The following is a 25702-nucleotide window of genomic DNA, read 5'->3' on the forward strand; positions in this document are numbered from 1 at the left end:
GTGTTTGCAAATGATTAATGAAAATTGCAAATTGCAGTAACATCTTACATCATTTTTAAAAATTTAGATGATTAATAACGAAGAAACCAGGTAGGTACCTACGACTAAGCATTTGTTAAATTATTTTTTTTTAATAATTTTAAAATTATCACTTCTTGGGATTTTTAAGGTAAATTCAGTACTTAACATCACGGTATGCTCCAGCAACGAAAAATTTTAACAAAAGGTTTATGGTTAAGACATTCCATGCTTAGATAATTATGTACAAAATAGCTTTTTGATTTTGATGATGGATCATTTCCTAATTCGAATTCCATTGCGCATCAATGCAATGATCCTACTAATAATTGTGAAATGGCAGAAGATAACAAATGATAAATGAACGCCAAACAACCGAGATCAGGCAATATAAGGGGTTGGCTGGAGCAGTATTCGAAGGAGGAAGGAAAGTTTTGACGAGAGGATTACGGAAGAGTTCCAGTAAGCGCAACTTTTACTTTATGGCCAATATTGACGGAAGCAGTTTGGCTGCCCGCTTTTCACGACGGGTTGACCATTCGACCAAGGCGAAAGCTAGCATGCGGCGAATAGCGACATCCAAGCCGGAGTGAGGGGCAGCAGTAGCACCAATGTTGCTCACTCAAATGCATCTCGCTTCGGCAGTTGGAAAATTTACCGTCGAATTTCGGAAGTAACCGCCGTTATTACTCACTTATTTCACAGACAAAAACACAGTAATAGGAATATACGGGAAAACACGAAGAATATGCACTAGCTTTATTCACAAACTTTCACGATGCACACTTGGACGCGAGTTCCGAATTCGACGATATCCTGTCGCATTTAAAAGTATGAGCGTAACACTTACATGATGAGGGGTAAACAAGCTGGGTAGGGGAGTGTGTATGTCCAAAAGTTGTTAAAACATAGCAAATTGCACGAAAGTTAGGAGAAACGGTTCGCCGGTAGCGTAGAGGTCGCGGTTCGCGGCCACAGCGGGGCGGCACGCGTCGTGTTCGGAGCACGAGTGCGGTGCACAGAGCGGCGCGAGTCACACAAGCGCAAGCGGAGTCGGCGGGCGACTGACGGGAGGCGAGTGGCGAGGCGAGGGGGCTGCCGCTGCGCGCGCACCCCTCGCCCCTGCCTCACGCCCCGCGCCCTGCCTCACCCCGCACTTCGCGCCCCTTCACCTCGACTGCCGGCCGCCTTATCACACCGCGCCGCTTCCTTTCTCCTCATGCAGTTGCGAGCTTTTCGCCACTGCCACACTTCCGCCCGCCCCGTCGATTGTGCCGGCAAGCTTTAGCCGGTCAATGTATTGCATGGATTACTTAGTTACTAGGTGAAAAGTTTTTGTACTCGGTGTTGAAGAATTGAATCAAGAAAATATTTACTACTTGAATGTCCTTAGGTATTATTAAATAATAATACATACCAACTTTTGAAACACACTTTATGTAAACTTAATTATGGCAACCCCACATAATTTTTGACGCTATATTACATACATGTATGTATGCTAACCGCGAATTTCTTTTCATCAGAGAACAATGGAGATTAACTTGAATGCAATTTCGGTGTTGCCGAGTAGATAAGCCGAGTGCGAGTGAGTGGGCATGGTCGGAGGGTGCGGGGGGTGCGAGAGCGCGAGCGAGTGCGCGCTAGCGGCGCCGGAGCAGACGGTCACAGTATAAGTAGCGGAACAAGTATTATAACCAAGAATAGGTCAATGTTTTGTGATTGAAGAAATAAACAAATGACACAAAATTAAAAATACACTCGTTTTCCTTGCTTGCATATTAATCAGATCCAAAGATCTGTCTGGCTAGTAAATAATATTACTTTTTGTTTATTTAACCTGTCTTATGCACAATAAAGTGTTTACATACTTACATAGTATACATACATACAATATTAAATATAATAAGGGTTATTTTTTTTCTATTTATACCTAATCAATTTGTTTTAAACTTCTACTGACTCGATATGCCTGCCAACAATAAAGTTGTCTCGCATTCAGACTCAGCTTGACACATACGACGAATACCAGTCTCGGTCTCGGTACTGCTCACCCGATGAGTGCTGCGCAGACGGAGAGCGGCGAAAGTGCGCCCGCGCCGCGAAACGGGTTTGCGGTCGGCGCGTGACCCGTCCGAGGACACGCTACGTGAACCACTTTGCAATTGCACACCATATCCCACTTGATAAATATAATAATATAATTGGTATTACGTATCACTTTTATTCCAAATTGCGAGAATGGATTGTGTAAAATTTTTGATCCGGTTTTCGAGATAAAAATAATAATACCCTACTTTAGTGGTCCTTCGACATCTGTATGGTCTTGTAGGGTCTTTCGCACTTCGCACAACAGTTACAACCGTCTATTGGGTACGTAGAGTCAGCAAAACTATTAGCTTGGCACCGCTGTAAGCATTTTTGTATGCAAGGGTGCTCAGCTAATAGATTTGCTGACTATACATATAACCAAAGATACACAGAAAATATTAATAGTTCTGTGCAAGATACATTGATTGAGTAAGATGCGTAAAATCTTAGACAATTTCGTGCTTCGAATTTGACAGGTAAACGAGATGGCGCTGTACCTACAGGCGTAGAGTTCGGAGATTTTGCGGCAACTGTGGTTGTCAAAAGTTGACGTTCGATAATTCAGTGACCGCAAAATATTAGGAGAAGTACAGCGCCATCTGTTTTGGATGTCAAACTAAGGGGCACGTTTTTAGACTTTACCTCTCTATTACAATCGATTCTCTTTGATATAACATTACAAACTGTCAGACAACGTAGATGCCAATTAAATTAATTAATACACTAATTTCGTAACCGCGCCTATTAATAGCAACACACAAACAGACATTATCTCGACATAATATGTCAGTTAACTATAGCATCGATGTTACAAAATCTACAGATACGATAAAGAAGAGTGTCTTTCTCATGAACTAGGTATAAGAGCTCATCCTTATAGTGATTATACTCTGCATAAAGCGAAGTGACAAAAGTAAACTCTGTTTTTATTTCTCATATATTAAAATTACAATTCGGTTCGTCAAGAATACTGCGTTTGCACTAACTTTATACTATAAAACGACATATCAGTTGGATGAATTGGATTGTAGGAGTTGAAAAAAAAAATCATAATGTTGGCCATAACTCTGTTGATATATAAGATAAGCTAGATTTGTGAAATATCATCAGATAGCAAATTATATAAACATTTAAACTCCCCTTATACCGCGGTAACTTGAAACTGGTATTGCAGCAAGTTAACACTCGTCTATAATTTATGACTTTAAATTAAACAATATATAGCAAACTAATGTCAATGAAACATTATATCATTAACCGCAGCGACCGCAACGACAAACTTACTTTTAGCAAAATGTTGGCCCTAAACGCTGTAAAAAACCTGGATTGCTCATCTGAGACCTATGCCATGTATCACGGAGTTGGTTAAATGGCTAGAAAGAAATTGAGACATTTCCTTCTAAGTGGTCATATTCCTAGCGTCTATTTGGCGAGATATGGACACTTTGTCAACTCTTCTCGGTCTCCCTACCTGTTACGTTTTTTTTATAAGTCAATAAATGTTTTATTTTAGTATGCATCAATTATACAACATTTTCCTGTACTTATATTAAATAAGTAATAAAATATTTACCCTGATAGTAGTTAATTACGTGTTCACAAATTATATAATTAAATAAGGCGTATTAACAAGATAATTACTAGATAAAAGGTGGGTATCGTCGAGCACAAGTAGCGTCGCGCAGAATTCATTAAAATTTTAGCAATAAACGAAATGAAATACCATAAACCTAACGTTCTTTATGCGTTAGCTTTTATATCACATGCTAAGAGACTATAAGTACATACCTACTTCATAGGCATGTGTACATTGTGTACTGAAAGTATTCTTATCAAGGCAGTCAAGTACAAATTGATTGTTACTCTGATTACCAATAATTAAGAACGATTACGAATTTTTTAAATTGCATTACGAATTATATTTTCGGATTAACCAGGCATCAAGCTGCTAAGCTTCAGCGGTAAAATTAATGTAGTCGAGTCGTACAAAAAATGCATAGAAGCGTATATTTAGTGTATGCGAACTGTACGCTAGCGTGCAGTTTACATACAAATTATAAAACCAAACAACTGTGTCCACGAAACGACGCTGTTGGAAATATTGAATGTCGGACTTATTATGTTCACAATATAAGTTCAGTTGGTTTTACAACCATATAACTACCTATATGGACTACAGGACCACCGCATTTACCACAGCCACACAGGACAATATAATCTTAACAGTTATGAATGATTCTCGGTTAGTATCAGTAGACTTATATCGACCGGGATATGAACCGTGACCTTTTCTGTTAATATAGGGAGCTCATTATGTCTAATATTATAATCTTAATTTAACAAAAAGGTCAAATAGCGATGTTTAAATCAATGTCTACCTAATGATAATGTATCGCGTAACGTGTTACATTAAAATACCATTAGCCTACGTAGCGAGTATGAAGAAAGAAAAGAAACCTCGATATAGCTAGTCTGACCTGCGGTAACTCCATTAAACCTGCTTTAGGCCTAACCGATCGATAGATATAAGAATAAACACGGCGTACCTACACATAAGTAACTATGGATATACGTGTTTACAAATTTGGTAATGTAGCAAGTTGGATATATAATATATATTACGGAAATAACCCTTACCTCTAAAACTTAACTGATTTAGATGTAATTTAATGTGGATATAGTTTTGAGTCCTGAAGAAGGACCTTAGTTTAATTTCTCCAACCCTTTGGGAATGTCGAACTACAGTTTGGATATAACTCTCTTCTTTTATTCGTCTTTTGGCTCTATTAACTGAACGCGAAATTATAACTAGTTTTACTTATACTAATATGTTTAAAGCAGCAGTTGTTTTACGTCCATCTTAATAAAGTAATTGTCGAACGATGCATGCTTTAGGTATGTCATGAATTGCAAACAATATGCATAATTATACTCGAATGAATAATTTATCAAATTTTACAATATAGGTATGTTTTACGTCACGTATTTAGGTACATATGTGTCAAATGGTATACCTACCTAGTTCATAATAAATAATAATCATATTTTTGGAAAAATGCGTCGAAGAAAGAGGATTTTGTGAATCATAATGTTGCTATGATTAGGTACACACTCGAACATTATGTACCTATACGACGGCAACGAATTTACGTCTAAGATAACGAACTCATAACAAAATTGGCATGGCATGCAGTGGCATTTGAACTGTTGGTATGATTGCATTGTTTTTTTTTTCAGAATTCCTAAATTAAATGTCTCACCTCACTCGAAACACGACGAGTGCACCGGCAAGGCTAGACCAGTTATTCACACCGCATACCGAACTTAGGCGGGCTATTTCTAGCATAAATAAGAACTTCAAACATGCATCGTTGTAATAAGGATGTTGAGATGGCTCACTGCTTGGATTAGTTGAAAGTTCGCTTGGACAAGGTAAGTGATGGTAATAGCAGAAGCTCGCGCGCAGTCACGAGCGACGTATGGTGCGCCAGTTTTTGCGCTCGCGGCTCTACCAAGCGTGACATCTAAAAGCTCGTTTATACGCTTTTTGCTGTCGTTTGACTCGAAATAGGCATTTTTTAGGGCGGTAACTATCATCTTAATAAAATGCAATACTATTGCCCGCCTCGCGGCATTGTCCGAAACAAGGCCAGTGAAGTAACATACATAATAAAACCTTTGAAATGTTAAAATGTCCAAAAACATCACCTTGGCAGCGAACTATTCGTCTGGTTAGTTAGGTTAGTTATTTAATATAATAACTTAGTTAAGAATTTGCTTTAAGTTTTTTGGCTGGGGACTGAAAAGCAGCGGTCTCGCTGAGTCTCATCCATTTTACTGCACAAATGTTTATAAATTCTGCCTGATTTTTTTCATTGTACTTGCTATTCATTGTTTTTGTGTTGATAAATAAATAACTTTATTTGTATTTTTATTTACATGTCCTCGGTAAAACATATTTATGGTAAAATATATGAAACAGGTGCCTCTTATTAAGTGTGAATTATAATAATTAAAGGTTGAACTACGTACTTACATTGAAGTTACATTAAAACATTAATATGTAGGACTATTTAATTAAATCTAGCTCCTGGCGTTTCCATTAGAGTGAAATCTTCTGCCATAAAACGCCCTAATGAAAATTGAAAATGTAGCTAATAGACTGTCTGATGATGCTTGAAGCAAATGAGCACATATATTAAAGAAACAAGTCTCAATTAATCGCGTTAAAACAATCATCCATCAGCCAGTATTTGTTTAACTAATAAACTATGTCTCACATTATCCGCGAAGCGTTAATCTAATTGTTAGTAATTACTAATAATAACAGCCGTGCCACCGATTGCGGGTGAACAACAGCATCGCGCTGAATATATATTACACATTAATTTGGCCGCTAGCGTGCTGACTTGCTGAGCCTTGCTTTACTTCGCGAGCTTCGCTCCATAAAGTTATGAAGCTCCGTCACACTGATTAAACCACTTAATTTTTTCTCGGATGAAAGACGCGATATAAGCATAGCAACAGTACTAATTAGTCGGCGAGTTTTTAAAGGATTTTTTTAACGTCTAATGAGTGGGCAATGATACCGGGACAGCTGTTCCGTCGTGCTGCCGGCTGCTCACAATGCGTGCCGGGACTGCCGGGCATGCCGACACGCGAAACTAAAGTGTTACTACAATAAACAAACCTTACACCTATCTAACAACGAAATTAAACCCATTACTTTCTTATTTAACAATTTGTTTACTGTATGTTATTTCTGTCTTTTTTTCTTCTTGTCTGTTGTTACCTTCCGTGATTCTTTTCACTAGATGGTCTCATCGGAAGATCAGCGCTGGAAGCCACCAGCAACATGCTGAGATGGGGCCATTTCGTGGCACTTTAATCTTATTTTGTGTTTTCTTTTTTATTATGTATTGTACCGATTGTTTGTGCTTACGAATAAATCTATTCTATTCTATTCTACTTAGTAAGTGTACCTAGTCTAACCGTACATTCAGCAACTAAGTTAATGGTACATAATAGCTATTATGAATTAGAAGTTGTTGAATTAAATTTAACAATTAAATGCATTAATTTTAATTTAATAACAAAGATTGTTATAGTCAGGCAAGTATTTTCAAAAAAGGATAAAAGGTCACTTTTTCGCAAAAAGTTGGGTTCAGTGACCCTTTTAACCATAAAATACACGTTTTAACTACATCTGCCGCTTCCTTAGATCTGTATGCAGACAATTATGTAAGGTAAGTACGTATAATATCGTACAATTATTGTTCGGCTGAATTAAAAATCATATCAAGAACATTAAAATCATATCATGTAGTAGTAGTAGTAGTAATCACTTTATTGTACACAAGACAGGTTTACAAAAATAAATTACAGTAATGGAAGTATAAAGGCGAAATTATCCCTATAAGGGATCTCTTCCAGCTAATCTTCGATTAGATGAGAGGAAAACTCCAGTCAACATATCATCATATCATATTTCCCCAAAAAATTACGCTAAATTAGGCCGTTTTGGCTTGGTTTTTAAAATGAATGTATTTAGAGGAGAGATGATAATATGGAATAATGTAATGATTATTCCATATAAATCTCTCGTTTATTAGTCTCCTTATTAGGTATATAAAAACTTAATTCAATTATTTTAATCAAAGTCTCTAGGGACAATTACCTTTGTGATAGAATTTATATTGGATTTTTCATAAAAACGTGACGGATTTTATTAGAAAGACGCTGACTGTACCTACTGTGCATTTTCCCATATAAATACATTCTGACAAATTTTATGACATTTAAAAATAAAAGCGCTCACAAAGTCCAGAAATATCTTTACTCTTGAACTGTTTCTCATAAAAACATTTGAGATAAATATTTTGAAATAAAATGCAAGCGCTTCTGCTCATAAGATGCGCTCCGCTGGCGAATTTCGGCGTCGGCTCGTGATAAGGTTCAATGAACTCATACCCGTCGTTCATCTTATACCCGCAAAAAATGCACTGGCCCGTCCCACGCCGAACGTCCACGCACACAGGCCCGCCGGGTATGTAGTGTAAGTACATTGAACACAAGAACACTGTTACCAATGGCAGCACGTGTAATCGTATACAGCTCTCAGCCTAGCCCGGATACCCGAGAACAAGCGGTGGACAACGTTTAGTACACGACTGGCCTAATATCTATGAAATTGCAATACGAATTAAACGTTATATCGAACACATGTGTCAGGTGACTTTCGTATAAAAAGTAAAAAGCCGAGTTGAGTGGCTAGGCGACTCAATTATCACATGAGTGCTAATGTATTGATTGTGAACGTGAACGCAAAAAGTGCTCTAATGAATAATTTTTTTACATCTCCTGACTGATGCAATTTCACATTGTTTTTTGTCAGTTAATCGTGACATCGCAGTTTGCCTTGCATGCATTTCTAGGGCCAAAGTTTGACATCTCGTCAGTGTTATTGCCACAAAATAATCATAAGTTTACAAAATTGACCGTATAGTAGCCATATCACGAGCTGGCAATATAACTGTTTCGAATGAATAAAATAAATTGGAGTTTAAGCCGACAATTGGGACAACGCACAATTCACGAATGCAAACGACCGTTATTATTATCATTCATGACCGTCTGCGGATCTTAAAAGTAAAGCCCATCGTTCGACAATGAGCTAGCGGGGGTGCGCCCACGTCGCTCATCTCCTAGCCAGTTCATTGCGCACGCGCGCAGTTTCCTGTATCATTCAGACCATCTCATCGCGATCCGAACGAAAAGCACCCACACGGTGACACCAGCGTCCCTTTAGATTATGACGCCATCTACAAATATAACATGAAATATACTTAGGTAGGTAGATAATATAAATTGCATGATTTGCATATTTATGCTATATCCATATCGGGTATAGGAATATGTACGTAGTACGTACAAGTCTGTATCAATCAATTGCCGACTTGAGAAAGATTTAACTCCTCATTTATACATAGATTGGTACATATACCACAACCAATGTCGCATTTTTTAAACAAAATAGTATTAATTTGGTTTTTTGTCCATACTGCAGCGTTATGTAGGTAGGAAATTTATTTTTAGAACTCTATCGGATTTAGCACTGTGCTTATTAACGGTAATAAACATCGAAGTAAAATTTTATACCGTAATAGCAACACAGCATGAATAGGGCACAGCATCTGTGTGAGCAATCAGGTCCTTTCGTTAAGCACCTTTTTACGAGTCGCGAATTCGACTCCCACGCCCGTTTAAAACGGCTGCAATTTGTTCAAAGTATCAGTGACTCCGTCCTCTTTGTTGTTTCAGCCAAGGTATCACTAGGTCCTCGATTATATCCCAGTTTAAACAATGGAAAGAAAAAATCAGTAACAGAAAGTTCCGTTCTACAAAATAATGGCACGTGAGCGGAGCGATAGAATTCGAGCGTCTTCAGAGCATCATAATTCGCGAGGGTACCGTTTTAAATTAAACGCGATTTCGCCAACAAAGAGGCACAAGTTCTCGGTCGACTGCCTGCCTCTGTGTATCCACACACCAATTAAGCTAAATTAAATATACGAAGAATTTAGAAACTGGTTAGCTTCCTTGAAGCGCATCGGTGTAATTGGCTAATCCGCGTTGGGAGCACGAAGATATCATATGAGTTATTTATTGCGTTCTTCTCAGATCTGCTCCCGGCAGACACACTTCAATAGAAATTGCTGATGTCAATTATTTGTTTATTTATATTTGCTCCGCTGTCTAACAATTTGCAATTAATTGTTTTATGGCATAAATAATGTAATATATAAATATATACTTATGTCCTTCCCTATCAATGCAAAAATCACGTACCTATTTTAGCGGTTTCCATATTTCGTCAAATCGCAATTTCGCACATCTTTCCACGGGTTAGGCGAATCGAAATGGATCCCGGATCATTGATGTGGGCGCGGAAATGACTGACTTCTATTGGCAGCCATTGTTATCAGCCGTTGTAATATCAAAACGAGAACCTGGGGCGCATTGATATATTTGATATCCCCTATAATAACATAAATTCTCATAAAAAAAACAGAGCTAATTATATTTCAGTCGTTTCTGAACCGTTTACAATCCGTGCATAGTTATTTATAATTAAACTAGAAGATTCATGACTCTGAATTTAATTAATTAGTCGCATTTGGATGGTCCGTTATTGTAGTTAGAGAACATGGTTCGAAAGTCCGCGAAGCAAGTTATTACCCGAATTATTCGCCAAGTAATAAAAACGCAGCGAGAGGTGCGGCGTGAGCGCAGCGCCGCTAAGTGGCTTTTAAGGTCGCTTACCTCATCCCGCCTCTCGACAGACTGTTTGTACAGTCGACGTCAAAGATATGTTTACATTTTTCGCCTTATTACAAGGGAGTAAGGTGCAAAAGTGTAAACATATCTTTGACGTCGGCTGTACACGTATTTAGTCCGATTGTAACTTCGTAAATGATCCATTTTTCAATTCTTCAGCAATATTTATGACGACCGGTCTGGCCTAGTGGGTAGTGACCCTGCCTGCGAAGCCGATGGTCCTGGGTTCGAATCCCAGTAAGGGCATTTATTTGTATGATATTTGTTCCTGAGTCATGGGTGTTTTCTATGTATTTGTATTTGTATATTATATATATCGTTGTCTGAGTACCCACAACACAAGCCTTCTTGAGCTTACTGTGGGACTTAGTCAATCTGTGTAAGAATGTCCTATAATATTTATTTATTATTTATTATTTATTTATGGGTATAAGTTTGATCGTTGTCTACAGAATCGAAAATAATAAACTAATTTTAGAAGCAACAGTTTCATTTATACTTAACATGCAAAGGTGTGTCATCACTCATCAATGACAAGAACTACATATTATATTTCTTCAATATTATAGTACGATTCTACTCGTTTTATTTGGGTCAATCAAATGTACGATATATCATTGCCCGTGGTTAATAGGTAATTATAGTTTAGTTTAACATAAACAACATGTAATTAAGAAGAGCCAATATGATAAGCTTCCTCGTTGCCGTACTTTTAGAAATAAGGTTACTCACATATTAGAAGATTAGAACATACACGTGCCGAGCAATAAGCGACAATGATGTGTAACAAATCGAATGGTACAGTTGCAAAAAAACTGTTGAGTCACTGCTACTACCGCAAAAAGAAACCTTGATGGCCAAAGATGTTTTGTATTAGCAGGCGTGGCTCACTCCGCGATTTCGTCGCTTTGCTACAGGTACCTAGCTAAAAGTCCATCCGTTCGACCCCAATTTTGGGGTTTGCCATAAGCCGCGCGTGGCGCTGTCGCCACCTAGCGGCCATATCTGTGCTGATCGCGACAGACGCGTTTTGTTAGAGAGTGAGTCTTCTGTACCTTAGTATTATAATTTATTCTGTGGTATTAGGTATTAGGCACCTGCTTAAAAAAATACGAGGAAGGCCCGGTTGCACCAACCACATATAACAGACTGATATACGTATGAGATATCCCATACAAAAAAATTTTGCGAACGCTTTAACGGTGACAGACGGTTTGGTGCAACCGACCCTAATTCTCATAACGCTTTTCTACAAACAAATCAAATTCAGTTGTTTTTGTCAAACTAAGATTATCAGGGCAGAAGTACCGTTTGTGGATATTTATTGTCTTAATATATTACAATAGCTATACCTTTACAAACTCAAATCGTTACTAAACAAAGCTTTAAAAACGCAGAAAGTGATCGATTTCTATACATTAAAATTTCTACCGGCCAAAAACGGTACTTCGGCCGAACGAAGTGGTGGGCGAATTTGTATATTATTTATCTTAACCCTTAAATGCATAGTGTTGCCAAATGTCTACAAACCATTCGACAGCTCGCAGATTTAAAAAAAAAAGGCTTACGTTCTTTAACGCACCTTTATACCAAGCGTCAAGTAGTAGGGTAATGATTTAAGGGTTAAATTTACGCAATACTTTTAATTTATAAAAATTACATTCGTTTTAAGACGAAAATAAACGATACGATATATATAAATAAGCTCTATCACTGACTCTACCACTGTTAATATTGCCTAATCTAAGACCAGAGACGACCCAGGACCGACCGGCCTGGCGACGCATGATTAGAAGGGCCGACCCCAAGTAAATGGGAAGGAGTCAGGCAAAAGAAGAGATAGTTTTAAGACAAAAAGTCGGAAACCTTGGAAAAATCCAGTAGTTGATAATTTTTAGTATGTGATTTTGAATGGTGTTTTCGGGGTTTGTAATTATTTTACATATATTTAATAACTTTATCATAGGTATATCACAAATAGTGTACCTTTCTAATGGTAGTAAAAAAATTCATATATCTAAAAATTATACTGGAAATTACATATGTATTTACATAAATATGATTTAGCCAATTCAACTTCTAACACTGATTTCGCAGTGAAAATCAAAGTTATATTTTTTTTTACTATTTTTCCTAGAATCAGCAAACAATTATGTGGTACATATATTAATTTTGGGCAAAAAGAAAAAATCATGCATTTAAGGGTTAATACACTAGTGGCTCTGTGAGTGAGCGGTAGACCTCCTGCCCTCCCATAGCTCCGCCACATAAAAAATCCAAGAAGTGAATCGAATCGAAAAATCAACAAACCTGTGCTCACGAGAATCGGTTCAGAATTGCTGGCTGTAGAGAACATCCGGACATACGAAAGCATTTGTGCCTAAGCTAAAACAGAAACCTTCGCTAATGCTTCAGTCAATGACACGACAAAAATCATAAAAAACCGGGCAAGTGCGAGTCGGACTCGCGCACGAAGAGTTCCGTACCATAATGCAAAAAAAAAAAAACAATAAAAAAAACGGTCAAGTACTGACCACTCCCGACGTTGCTTAACTTTGGTCAAAAATCACGTTTGTTGTATGGGAGCCCCATTTAAATCTTTATTTTATTCTGTTTTTACTATTTGTTGTTATAGCGGCAACAGAAATACATCATCTGTGAAAATTTCAACTGTCTAGCTATCACGGTTCGTGAGATACAGCCTGGTGACAGACAGACGGACAGACGGACGGACAGCGAAGTCTTAGTAATAGGGTCACGTTTTACCCTTTGGGTACGGAACCCTAAAAACGGTACCTACAAGCAAAATATAAAGAATTTAAGCGTATATTTTGACCCACTTAACGAAAGAACTGAATTACCCGCTTGCAATTTCCGTCGCGATTTTTCCGGTGACAAGGCAATATTAACAGTGGTAAAGTCAGTGATAGAGCTTATTTATATATATTTATTTTGTGAGAATAACACCATCACAAATACATACACTGTTGTAGTTGTTTTTTATAAGTGTAATAATATGATAGTTCATTAAGGCCACGACAGCTGCGAAGTTTATTCTAAATGCTAATTATGTAATTTTTATTTCTAATTTGGTCCGACACGATGTCGGATGATGACGTGACAATAGACACGATTGACTAATAGAGTGCGTTGAACTTGTCATGCCAGCTGAAAACCTGACGTGTGTGCCTTATAAGCACATGTCACGAACAAGCGAGAGATTACGCTCAATGGTCGAAATTAAGCTGATTGAACTAGTCCAATCCAAGACGGTCTGTGCGGAAAGAGAAGAGTCGTAGAATGTATGGGCTCACTTACGTTCCACGACTCTTCTCTTTCCGCAAAGACTCTAGTATCACATAATAGTGGGTATTACACGTGATGGAGCGGCGAATGCTAATGGTTCTTCAAAATTTTTCAATTTCAGTAGTTACGGAGTGTACGATTAATATCACTGCGGATATGTCTGGAAAATAGCTGCCTAGCTGAAAATGCGATACCTAATGCCAAGTAATTTAATAAAAAGGCAGGTATAATTTGGAAATAATTAACAAAAAGGCTTTGAAGATTTTGAAAAGTTAATGAAATTCTGTGGCTTTAATAGTTGTGCTTTATTACGGGCCGTTACGGCGGCATCCGAAATGGTGTTGCCGTTGCGGAATAAGCTGCATCGCGTGTGCGATGCGGTTTGACTCGGTTGCCGCAGCTCGTAAATAAGGGCGTCTCATTGTGGGCCATTATTAATGAATCTGCCGCCTCTGCCCCGCGCCCTCGACCCCAACCCCGCACAAACCTGAAAGCCAAACAGGTGCGTCTAACCCCGTTCGCACAATCTATTTTCGATGTCTTATAACCGTGCGGAGAAGCGTTCGTTGCGTTCTCCCGTTCTAAATATTCATACCATATGCCAGATATTGAGATTTGTTTGGGCGTCATCTGCTCGACATCGCCGTCTCTAAATAAGCGCGGTCTCGTGTTGGCTTTGCGAAGTTTCATTAGCCGTCTGGGAATACTTACTTAGGGTATCATGTTGCTTGAATTGTGTGCAGAATTTCCACCTCCAAAAGGAATTTGTCGAGATAAATCCGGTAAGGAGATTATGAAGGTAAAGAAATTAGCGATTGGGTGAGATTTAAGGTTTGAGGGGTAACCGAGGTGATTTACAGTATTAAACGCTTTCGGATTTGTTTGAAGAAATATTGGTTTTATACATTTATTGGGAACCTTTCATGTTGTAATCATCAAGCATCCGATCAAAGAAAATCCATGTTAATATATTCACGAAAAAAATCCGGAAATCGCAAAAGTTGCCGCGTTCTTTTAAGCAAATACCATATAACTAGGAGGTTTATTTGGATCTGATCAACCTGAAAACTTCGTATTATTTTGTGGGAACGGGAACCTTTAAATAAGATTAAATACATAGTGCCAATTAAGCTCTATAGTTACAAGGGCTCTTTCTTAGTCTTGAGAGGACATGTTTGCGTTGTAACCATTCCTTCCCTGACGACTGCATGACGTTATGCGACTGTCGTTCTATTATTTACCTCTCGGAAAACTGCTTTTCATATCAGCAGCAGCGGGTCGCAGCGGGGATACACAAAGATGGCGCCCCGCTCCCTACATTAATGCACTTACTTTATGAATGACGTAATCGTAATATTGTTCCGAGCTTATATTTGTGTTCCATGTTCCGCTGCAATCAGCTTTGTTTAATGGCTGCGGAACTTAAACTAGTTCCATTAAAGTGCGGAATAGTGGTTTGTTTCGAGACAGACAAAAACTCGTTAAAAGGATTTGCGTGACGAATGGACTGGCGATAAGCCTGGTTGAACTTATAGAACAACGAATCATTTATCAAATGCGAGACGTACGTACCTGATTGTGTCATTCATGTGTCTAATATGGAGCTACAAGGACGCGTTCAGGCTAATTGAGGCAGAACCGCAGCCGGTCGCGAGGTCGTAGTTGAGTCGGAATAACAAACCCGCGGAGCAGAACGCGTGAATCACAGGGCGGGTGACGTAACAGAAGGAAGTCTCCACTTGCGCGGAGCGGCCTACGCGCCTCCGAGACCGCAATACAAAATATTGCTTTGATCCGGTAACGTTATTGGTTGAACTAGTTAAATTAAGGCATTTTGGATGCTTTAGGTTGTTTAATCTTAATTGTACTTAATTTAAATCTCTGCAGTTGTACTTATCACATTTGTATAGATGTTTAAGTAAGTTCTTTTATTTATTAAGTTATTTTTCTTAAATGTTATCTTATTTCTTTGTCAGCTCCTTAAGAATCAATGATTAACTACAGTGGGTCGTTTTAAAAATAACCTAGAAAATTATAATGTTTAAAATCTCTTGGTGTTTAAAAATTTCGACGAAAGCATCAGATCTACATAAGTAACTTTGTCGATGCGTTTTTGTTATTAACTTTCCAGCCAGCGTATTATGGATGGCTTTATCCATCTTAATCCACGTGATAAAATAACTGTCACTTTTTAACACCGTGGGATAGAAAGTGACGGACACTGTTTTATCACGCTGTCACGTAGACAAGAACGACCATCATATCCGTACAGCTTTACCCTAAAATTTAAAATAAATTATGTACGAATTTGAACGTTTGACTTTCATTAGGTTAATTTGCGTTGAATTTGGTCAGTGAAACCGGTCCTGAATCATGGCTATAACCGCGAAAATCGAAATTTAGCAAATTGTGACGATTTTTCTGTCACTCAAATTACGCCTTCATTGGAGTAAAAGAGAAAGATCCCCGCAATTTGCGAATTTCGGTTTTCGCGGTAGCCGCTCTGCATCGGTTCCTACGCGTTAATCATCAGTCCAGATATTCCGATCGGGCGTCGTTTGGTAATTAGCGTAGTGGTGGTGTGTGACGTCATACAGGCATCTAATTTGATTACATCCGTCGGGGCAAGGCTGTGGTGGTTAGCACTATGCACGAGCCGTGCTCTTGCGTCGCTGAACAACTGATAAACAAGATTTCATTACTAATAGTCACTAAAAAGGCATCCAAATTACCATATTTAGTTACAAAATATACAAAGAAGCCTCAAAAGCAAGGTCTATGGAAAATGCTATTTGCTCGACATATAGCAAGGCTAGCCAGACGGGATCAAACACATTTTTCGAGCGTAAAATATAGTGAATCTATACTCCAAGAACCATTGTACAATGTACACACTTGCTAAATATCGTCGATCCTCGGTAACGATCCATAGAGAGTATTCACCTATAATATTTTACGAATGTTCATAGAAGAAAAGAGACTCGTAGAGGCTAATGAGTCTTCCTTTTCACATAATCTTATCACTTAAACATTATCATAACTTGCAAAATATCTTGTCCTATGTTATAACTTACAGCATAATTATTCATATAACTCACAGTACACTCGTTCCGCTTAAGACACTAAATTTTCTACCCAAATTATTTAACATGAAAGAGCTCCTAGTCCTTTAGATAATACCGAGAGAATTTGGGGTTAAATGCCCAGTAAAAATTCCGTTACAAATTCTCACATTTCCTAGTGTACCGTACGTTCGCCTGGATTATTTGAATTATAAAGTGAGAAGCGAGTGCAGGCAGAGTGCATAAGATACCCTGCCTATGTAAATGAGCTGGAAGCAGCGTCGAGTTAGGGCGAGTTTACACCTGCGAACGTTGTGCCGGCGTTACCCTGTTACCCTATTTTTGGTCATAGTTCAAGGGGGCCCAACTTTGACCTATGGTTTTTAATAAGATTATCACATTTTTTATGCATTTTATTGTGCATTAGAATAGCCAAACGGAAACATTATAATACAATCGTTAAAAAAATGCGTAAGATCAATATTTGTAGCTTAATGCTTTTTATCCATGGCACGGTATTGTAAAATATTCAGTTTAACATTTAGGTACATATTTATTGCAATATTAAATATATAATGAAATCTTCTAGGTAAGTAGATACTAATTGCATGTCATTTCCTGACACGTTATAATTTTAACTGGTTGTCCGAAAGAATTGTTAAGATAGTAACCATAGACTTATTTTAAGGAAGGTAAACATGGAGAATTGAGCCATTAAGTCGAAAAGCACTCCAAACCGAATTAAACAATCCGTTAGACAAACTAAACAATAAAGCAGATTCCGTAGCACTCAACAGATAGTGGAATAAGTTAAACTCTTACAATGATCCTGTGACCGTTACTCAAACTTCGAATAGCTTTGTTCCAAAACACGAAACTAATTTATTCGTATCTCGGCGTGCCACGCTGTCTACTAAATAATCGAAGAGCAAATTATAAATGCGTTATAACGGTCAAGTCATAGTTCAAAGATTAGGGCAGCGGGCAACCCTTTCTAGGAGAGCGACGCACCGGCGCCGGCCGGCGAGGTGAAGAAGTTCCGAATTAAATACTCTACACCTTGGAACTACAACGGCCTAACTCACTATGGACCCTGCAAACGTATGAGACTTTATTCTTCTATAAAGCGAGGGCTAGATCATGCCGTGGCGAACTCGCTGCACGTTCAAACAATTTGATATATTAATAATACTGCTTACCCTTTGAGTATAGAGTTCAAGCATGCTTCAATAGTTTTGTAACGTATATATTGCCGCTTTGCATCGTAAATATTGTAATCAATGAACTCATTTAGAGCGGCCACTATTCATAACTGATTGATATCGAAATGTTCATGAAACTACTGATATTAAGTTTAGATTTCGTCGAGTTTCCTACCTATAATAACTATAGTTAGTTATTCAATGCCAAAAGCCTGTGTAGCAATTTAGGTTTTATACGTTGACGTGACTGCAGAGCTATAAAAACAGCAAAAGCCAGCAAACATTAAATTTGACGGTAACGTAATTTCAAAATATTATACTTATGTAGGTATAGCACCGTGTCAACGTTGCATCGGGGTTAAAAGGTTAAGAGGATTTAGGTTTAATGATGCTTGTAGAATCCAATTTAATTTTATAATGATATAGTTCAAATACCCAACTAAAAGACATTAAAATTAAAATGTACAGCAAGTATGTCCGTACCTTCCAGACTATTCCAGTCGGGCGCCATCGCTATCGCACGATCGGCTATCTATGTAATTCACAACACATTCAGTCTAGCTTGGTCCTGGTACACCTATCATAACTTGACTTTAAGGTTCGTTAATAGTATGGGTTATTTCGGTCAACATCGTAGTAGTTCGCGCGAGGCGATGCCGTTCGGGAAACGCGGTAACAGAGGTGTTATTGTTCTAATAGCTTCCCAGAATGCAGGTGAATGGAGTGCCAGTTTATTAGGGCCACTACAATACATAGTTGGTATGGGTGTCGAGGTGTCAGCTACGCTGGTTAGCTGAAATGTTCTGGTGTGAATACGCGGCCGCATATCTTCAGGGAGGTGTATCGTCACAGCCCGCCGTCGCGTGCGGCGCCGCTAATGGATATTGATGGCAATATGGCGCGACTAATTAGCTGCTGGACTGTATACGTGGCGCTGAGCTTCGTGGTGGTCAAACCAAGAAACTACACTGATCTACTTCTTGATAGAAATAGACTAAATTTGTGCGGATGGCATTATTCAATCGCTCCGCTCATGAAAGTACATAAAAAAAGTGGCCCTTTAAGGAGTTCACCACTTGCACCAACCGCAGGTTAGTGGGATGGTACAAGGGGCGCTCAGTGATTATTACACTTCTCAAAAAGGATAAATGTATGTAATGTAATGTTAAGCATCGGTGTAAATAATTGGTAATTAAATTAAATAAAAAAATTGTTAAAATAACAGAGAAAATCAAGGAAACCAACTTCGGCAACCTATAAACCACTACGCTCAAATCGCGTTGTCGGTGTGTCGGTCGTTCGATGCGTGCGAGACTGCTAGTCCAAAACAATAACACAATCGAATTAGAAGCTGCGACGGTCGAGTATCAATCACCGTGGGCGGCTTGCACGCGTATTCTCATTGGTTGGACAAGTCGAGTTTTCTGGCAAATCAGTGTAACGGGACCTCCAGATCTTTAACAACTACATGTAATAGGAGATCGTCCTTATCGTGGTTTTGTAGTTTTTGACTCGCCCGTGCTCGGTATGCTATTGTAATGACTCCCATGCACGACATTGGACTTCAATTAGGCGGGCGTGTGTGATTGTTCCTCTGGCGCGCCAATACCCAACCGGCCAGCCGAAACTGATCTGACGTGGCGTTTATAATAAACACGTCCTATCAATTATGAATGAATTTGCCATGTTGCCTAATGAGTACCTAACTCTAAAACTCAACCAACAAATAACACAACCTTCAACTCTTCTTCGTGTTTGCTGGCATTAGTTGGATCATCATCATCATTAAGAGGGCCTGGCCCTCTGTCGCTGCAGCATTTTCCATTCCAGCCTATTCTGGGCTTTCGTTTTTACTTCCTGATATGAGTGGTTTTGGACTGTAATTAGGGTTGCCAGATCGAAAGGCGCTATTATCGGGAAAAAATATAAATTTTTCGGGATTTTCGGACTTGAGTCGGGAAAAAAATACTTTCAAATTAAATTAATTGTATTAAAAACAACGATATATTACATTATTTGCACTACGTTAGCTACGCGCTCGACGCCGGTCGCTCGCTCGCTCGACGACAGTTCGGAACATGAAATTATTGTTTTATAACGAGAAGCTGTTTTTCGGGACAATTTTCACTTCGTCGGGAATCGGGAACACGTGCTAAAAATCGGGAGAATCCCGACAAATCCCGACCATCTGGCAACCCTAACTGTAATACATTACATAAGTAACGGAATTAGTTATTAGTATTTTTCTCAGGTGATTAAATGAAGACAAAAGGTAGGTACTAACACAGTAAAATTGAAATAAAATGACTACACAATTTTTTCATATGTCAAAGGCCACAAAAACACTAATCATGTTACAATACAATTTTGCCAAAAGTCTGTCCGAGGCGTAGTTGTATTCGAAATATTCGAATTATGTTATTTATTTTACTTCAATTTAACGGTACTCCTTTGTGATATAATCGATTATCCCTTTGTTAGAGCAAGGAGTTTCTTTTCTTTGCCGCGTATTATTTCTATGCTAAAAGCTAGGCATAGACTATTTCTCATAGACTAGGCATTATCAATTGTTTACAAAAACTCACACTCTTATGCATCACACTTACACATCTTATAAATTACTGCTCAATTGCATATAGGCAGGTACACATCTGTTTGACACTAGTAATCCTATACTAGCATCTAAAGATCACTTTTTGTTTCTATTTATATGTGCGCACAGGTCGTGAACATGGAGCTACTATTTTAGAATAGGAGCGCAAATGCCAAGAAAGCCAAGTTTTGTTTTAGAGCCGTTGTAGATACACCGGCTTAAAAAAAGCTTTATGATGTTCATAAGCGCATTGTAATATGCCTACTTGAATAATAAAACTATCTTTATCTTTAATGGGTGGTCGTGAGACCCGCGAGCTGCTTTAATGGTCCCGTTTAGTAGACAAGTGGTCTGTGAAGCTAGGTCACTTGACCCACTTATTGGTCTTGTCGCACGCGCCCTCGTTAGCCGGAAGCTCGGAAATGAACAAGTAGTCCAATATTTACCAGCACTTGGGACCTCCCTCTTATTATTTTCTATGGAGGTTAATTCTTAATCTTTAGGAGACAATGCGATTCTTACAAAGTTACACAAACGGATTGACCGACGCTGACGTGAATGTAATGAACTGAACAAATTACATGAATTATTGAAGCATTTCATACAACTACTACTACTTAGAACTATTGGGGAACGATTATTATGATGAAATTCAATAGCTTTGCTTCATTTTAGGTGAGATACTGCCGTATTCGAACTTCTAGATATTCACAAGAGACGACACGTAACTAGATACGTTATAGTTTAGATATCAACTAATTTTCTTTTGCAGCGCAATTCGGGCTACTAATGTCACTTTTACGTTATATAGAGTAAGATATATATATTAGATGTGAATTGGATCTCTAAGTCATATCCTGTGGAAATCGTTCAAGAGCATCTCCAGAATCGCGCAAATGTCAAATTTGACAGGTTAGATCTTAAACACATCGTATCTTGGTGATGTCTAAAAGATATCTAATATATGTATATTTCAAAATCCGAATCGGGCCCATAGGTTAAGTTAAGTAGTAATGAATTTTAGTTTCTGAATGCAACCTAAGGCTTATAACCGACACACACCAGCCGAGGCGAGTTGTAGGAGACAGATTGACCGCAAATAGGTCGCGTATTAAATAACGTTGCACCGACCTGTGCAGGTTTCTAAATATGTACAAAGCGATATCATTGTAACCGCAAACGCTATTTTGAAACTGCACATACTCGTACCAGATCGTGTAGCTACGTAATAGTTGTTGATTTCGCGTCGTTCCGAAACAGGAAATGTGTCTGTGAACAGCCTTTGACCAAAGTATCCAACGATATGTTTCAACGACAACGTTTAGGTACTTTTTAAGGCGTTGTGGCAAACCGTTTTGTTTTTGGTCCTTTTATAATCTAAAATAACAGAGGCACTGAATAGAAGGAACCGAAATAAACTCGCATAGGGAACTTAAATATATAACTATACCTGACTTGATTTAATCGACATACAAATCGGATGTTATATCTGTGTAAACTATCGCGGCTATTTAGTAGTTGCAATTTATTTAAGTTATGGTGATAAGAGAAGTCGATCCGTCATTAAACTTGGCAACAGAAATTGTTCATGTCTGAATCGGTAGACTCGATCATGGGATCTGTGGGCGAAGTCCGGAAGACTGACCTCGTAATTGACATTCACCTGAAAACCGATGGAGTTGGTGTTAATTGATAAATCATGACAGCGGCCGAGTTTTGGGGAGCAACATCTCCGTTAGGTAGTTACTAGCATTAATTCTATGTTCGAAGTTATTGATATATAGGTTACTTGACGTATAGTGGGTATAAAACACCGGTTCACTTACCTACCTATACCTATATTATTTACAAGCGGTTATTGATAAAGTGTAGCAAAAGTTGAAAGGTCATCAATGTCGCCGTGATAACAAATTTGATTAAAAATTGGACGTGCTCTCAGATTACAGAAAACTTTTTAATCAGTTGGGAACACGACTTCATTTTTACGAGCATCGTCTTAACAGTTCTTTTTTAATTGCCTCTCGGCGGGCCGGGCCGTGTAATGCGCAGTTTAATGATCCTTCAAAATGTAAAATGCATTACTGCAACATCTTTATTTTACTGCCCGCTGAGATGAAATCGCATAAGAGTAAGCGACGAGCTACTTGCATTACACTATTTTCAACCTTTTTAAGAGACTGGTTTACATACGCTTAGTAATAAATAAAAAATGTGACCAGACGTGAATTATATATAAAAAAGAGGTTTCTCTTCTGTTGTTTCTTCCTCCAAAATGGAATCTAAGTAAGTATTGTTTAATTAATTAATAGGCTATCTAAAAAAATAGGTATGTACATACCTAAATATCCAGAAAACTATAAAGAACGACACGGTAAAAGTTCACAAAAGCGGATCCGCGTCCGTGTGACCTAAGCCTTAGGCTGTGTGTTAATTTCATACCAATTTTAGGTAGCTGTATTAAAAGAAAAATAAGAAAATAACACTAACCGGTAGAAACAAAAGAATATTGGTTACGGATAGATCAATTCCAATCAATTGAAATAAATCTACAAATAGACGTAACTGAATCGATTCGGCGGACGCGGTGCCGCTTGTTTTGTTCCGGTTTGCTATTGCCATTGAACCGATTCAATACGAATGGCAGAATATTCGAATAAAGTACATAATTTCAATAAAACATAAACTAGATACGTATCTAGTAACGTTACTAACGCCAGTTCGATGCGTTGTTTTACTGATACTGAAACATCAAAATAGCGTTTTAATTGCTTATAATGGTGAGCCTTACTGAACCACCAAAGAGATAAGTAGTCACTGTATTAGGTATTAGTCACCGGATACAACTGAGGCAAAGTGGCAAAATGTAATTAGTTTTAAGCACCTGTAAGTAAGAAGTTCAAATTTGGCCGGTTTGTTCCATTTTAAATTAAAATTCCATCGCAATTTCACAAAATTGTTACTAAGTAACTAATATTAAAATAATGTCATAATATTCTAGTGAATATCGAATCGTACCTTTGAATTACACATGCACCCCTCACGAATCGTTCGCTGTTGGTGGCATCTAATTAGAATATAAATGTCTAGTAGTGAACTGACCCGACCTTTGCCATTATGATAACCAACGTATTTAAAAATAAATTGTGATGCAATTACATTTGCCAAAAGCTTGTACCTACTGCTAACGTCATATTTATGAAACTGTTTATATTTAGAACATTAATTAAAAATATTTATATACCTAATAGTGTGATTTTGCATGCCTATTGATTCCACAAATAATAAAAAAAGTAAAATCAGTCATACAAAAAAAAACATAAGTCAAAATTGTGAGTAAAACAAGGTATCGCTGTGAGTAATAAAAATTCCTACTGATACATGCTGAGCTTAGTGCAAAATGGCTACAAATATAGAGGTAATCGTGGCGCCATATTTCTAAATATATCACTGATTAATGTGTGTATGTGATTCACTTTTGTAATAAAACCATGATTGGGTACAAGTGAGCAAACATCGCTAGCGGGTGGCGCCGACGGCGACGGCAGGGTAAGACGTGGCGGGTCGCTCGGCCATGTGGACACTTGCAACAATGAGCTCACACAACCGGTCGCAGGACCGTTACAGATGACCCACCGGTCGAACCGTGAATATGCATGAGATCTTGACTCGACCTCGGGTTATTAGACCGCGGCCGCAGAGCGTGGGACTCCTCCTTAAACAATTGATTGTGATTTGATGTAACACATGATTTTCAGTTCGGATACCACGCCATTCTAAAATCTTCCGTAAAAGCTGAAATGGAATTATGTATTGCTTTAGAGTGTTGGTCATTAAGTTCGTTTAGCGGAAACTATAACTTTAAAAGCGTAGTTGGAAACATTGTAAGCTAAATGTAGCATTGAAGTTCAGATATAAGAAGTCAAGGCAGTGTCAGAGTGGAGCTAGTCTCGGTCATCAATCAGGCAAGAGGCCGCGGGTCAGCCCCCCTCTGCTCCCCGACCACCTGTCGCGCCCGCCAGCAAACAGAAATTGCTAATCAGTCACTAAGTTACGCCAAATCTCAGCCTGACAGGGGGACCCGTCGCTCGGTGTGGGTAATGGTATTTTGACGAACAAGGGTATTAACTGCCGCGACACGCGTGTTACTTTCGCTCGCTCCCTTATCTAAATAGTAACGCCAAAACAGTAAGACTTAGCTTTAGGCTACGTCTTATTTATTACTACAACTAGTTTTGCATTGAAATGTTTATTTTTCGTCATATTCAGGATTTCTTTCAGGATTAGGTAAAATTTACTATTCAAATATGTACAATATATCTCGATTCAAAAGAATTCATAATAAGCAATAAAAGTAATCCGACGCAAGTTTTACCCGTTCAACAAAAGAATTATTGCTCATCGACCGAGCGGAAATTCTCGCGTAAAATAGCAGACATTTTTGAAATAGCGGTAGGTAGCTTGTCATTTGGAGCGTCTGTATCGAACTCCGCAAGCGGCGATCGCAGAGCCTCGTCCACTATCGCGGAGCCTGGCCGATCGCTGTAAATTTCATTGCAATAGTGAATGTACACGCGAGACTAAAAATAAACATGGCGGCCACAACGGGCGTAGCCAAGCGATACGCAGATAACCGCTCCATCCATCCAGCGCACTTCGCCTACTATTTATTCGTCGCTCACTGCTCAGTGACATGTAAATGCGACTCATCTTTATAATGCTTAATTACTTGAGCTACGTTTAACCTACGCGTGATGTCTTGCTTTAAAAAGCGTATTTTTAACAACTATATACTCGCTGATTGATAACGCAACTTGCATAACGAAGGTTAGTACCTAGAATCCGGTAATAAAACTAGGAACATGATGATAATCTCTGATTTCCGGATCCTTTCTAACGGTGAATAACACGATTTATACCTGTGGATCAGAGTTATAATAGCTTTAAAACTTTTTCGCGGCAATAAATTTATGGTTTGGCCTGTGCAGGGCCGCTTGCGATCAGGCACGCAGAAAGAACAATTCTAAGCTCTGACAAACTTTTCAATCTCTTTCGTACGAGGCGAGCGTGAGTTTACGTCGATCTTTGCAAAGCCT

The 25702-nt window shown here is 38.4% G+C and overlaps 1 protein-coding gene across 14 annotated transcripts in view; it reads right to left on the bottom strand.

Annotated features, from left to right (window-relative positions):
- LOC134663649 (protein muscleblind) overlaps window positions 1–25702 on the bottom strand; it is a 402754-nt gene that overhangs the window by 91523 nt on the left and 285529 nt on the right. For 6 of the 14 annotated variants that reach the window (XR_010098159.1, XM_063520091.1, XM_063520090.1 and 3 more), the window contains exon 1: window positions 869–1105. The exons of 6 other annotated variants lie outside the window; for them this stretch is intronic. The gene's annotated coding sequence lies outside the window, so the exon portion shown is untranslated. Of the gene's footprint in view, window positions 1–868; window positions 1106–25702 lie in introns of those variants that run through there. 2 more of the 14 variants (XR_010098160.1, XM_063520092.1) reach the window with 1 other exon arrangement.

The sequence above is a fragment of the Cydia fagiglandana genome, chromosome 4 (genome assembly GCF_963556715.1).
Source record: "Cydia fagiglandana chromosome 4, ilCydFagi1.1, whole genome shotgun sequence".
Classification (NCBI taxonomy): domain Eukaryota; kingdom Metazoa; phylum Arthropoda; class Insecta; order Lepidoptera; family Tortricidae; genus Cydia; species Cydia fagiglandana.